The sequence below is a fragment of the Ptychodera flava genome, chromosome 6 (assembly GCF_041260155.1).
Source record: "Ptychodera flava strain L36383 chromosome 6, AS_Pfla_20210202, whole genome shotgun sequence".
NCBI lineage: Eukaryota > Metazoa > Hemichordata > Enteropneusta > Ptychoderidae > Ptychodera > Ptychodera flava.
Genome location: NC_091933.1, coordinates 35215642 through 35217792, shown reverse-complemented (window position 1 = coordinate 35217792; position 2151 = coordinate 35215642).

Genomic DNA, 2151 nt, shown 5'->3' with positions numbered 1-2151 from the left:
TGACTGTAGCTCGAGGATACATGTTATTGTTTTTGAAATACTGCGACGGTTATAACTATTCTGCATGACTATACATTAAGTAGGCCACATAAGATTGTCAACTTAATGCTTCCCTAACAAATAACTGGATTAAACGACCGTGATACTAAGTGAGAATATTGTGAACGAAGTTGTCATCAATGATATCGCCTGGAAACAATGTACTTCCGGTTTTCAGGTGTCTGCATTTCAAACACTATCGTACTGTCAAATGACCTCCTCCAGAAGCGATATTCACAAAATCTATTCCTATACATAAACTGTTACGGAAATTACTAAAATTGTTCAAGATAAGGCCGTGAGACGAAAATGTTAACATTAGAAAGCAGGACATAATACCGACAACTTTCTCCTAACGATGCAATCCACTATCGTCAGCAATGTCAATTTTCTTTGGTCATATTTACATTATTTAGAGGAGGATTACTGCATGAACGGTCAATTTTAATCGCAGACCATTATTCTTAAAATAAGATTACGTAAAATATTCGATCTCAAACTTACTGGGCGAAATTAAACGAAATTTTGGAGAGCTCCACCTACCTGAACCGTCGCCCAGTCAGTCAGATGTTGCTCTGAAGCGCACGCCAGGACCCCTTGGCAACGATGGAATTTGGCATAAGCATGCTTAGCAACAACGGAAAAATCGCATATCTGCGTCCGCCTGGAGTTAAATCTGCGCAGAAACGTTCTAAAGCGCGTGCGCGTCCGAATTCGTCGCCCTTTACCTTAATTGCATATTTTGTCATGAGTGTATGTTGGTAGGAGGTTTACAAATATGATCCTAGATTTAAATTTGTAATCCTAGAATTTGTGCCACACCGTTCCAAAAGTACGTGATTAGCGTAAAATTTAGCTGCATTTTCTGGGGATCACATTAATCTGTAAAAAAATCAGTTGCTTTTCCAGCTGAAAAATCTCTTCTGGTGAATATTTCTTTGTTAACATAACAATCAGCTGGATTTTTAGATAGTATTTGAAAAATCAGGTGCATATCTTGTTTTTAGATAAAAAATTTAGCCGATTTTTTAGAAATTATTAGAAAATTCCTTTCAGCTGAAAATTTCAGCCGATTTATCAAAATTAAGCTGATTTATTTTTACTGAACAATGTGTTCTTCTGAAAAATCAGCAGAATATTTTTAGTGAATATGAATTTTAAAAAGGGATTTGTTTAAATGTAAAATATCTTAACTGGAAAGTCATGGTACAATTATATTCATTATTATAGTGACATTAATATCTGATGAGAAAATTTGAAATTAAACGGAAATTCCGAAATTTGTTCGAAGAATCCGAAATTAGTTCGGATTCTTCTATCAGAGTTCAAATTGTGGGGTTTTTTTTGGTCTTTAGGTTGTCGTAATTCGTGTCACATTTTCTCGATGAACAGAGTTTGTACTGCGTCGGAACTGTGTAATCACATCTATTTGAGTCCATCCATTAAAAAGCGCAGACGAATACGTGTACTGTGTCTGTATCCTCACTGAACAACAACCGGAAATCACGCCCTCTACGACATGTTAGGTACTTACTGGAAACCTTTCCGAAAGTGCTCGTAAAGTGAACACTTTGAGTACGAAATTGAAACTTAATATATTCTTTCTAAAACGAAGAATAAATCTCATTTATTAAATAATATTGTCGATGTGAAAATAACAGAAGATTCACTTCCAAATTAGTTGCTTAGTTTGTCAACCATTTAGTCTGATATAAGTGTGCTTGATTAGAATGGGATGTTTGAAAGTCCAGATGTGAACAACAAATATGATATTGGAATTTCAAGCTAAATCATCAATTAACTTCACATGGTAATTTAGAGGTAAATTGCGAACTGAAACGTTGGATAAAGTGACCATTTGTAAATGTTAAGTGTTCTTTGAATGGTCAAAAGTATAGTGAGAGAAATGTTATGTAAATTGAGATATTATTGATATGGACTGCAACACGCCAGGGGAGGTTCACTGTGTTTTGCGCATGGAAAATTAGGGAGGGTCGCCAATTTTTCGTGCAAATAATTTTTAAGAGTCACTCTTTTTAACGCGTCGCAGCGCCATTTGGAAAACACCAGCCCAACGGCCCTGTAATTTATGTCCAGTCTCATGGCACAAGT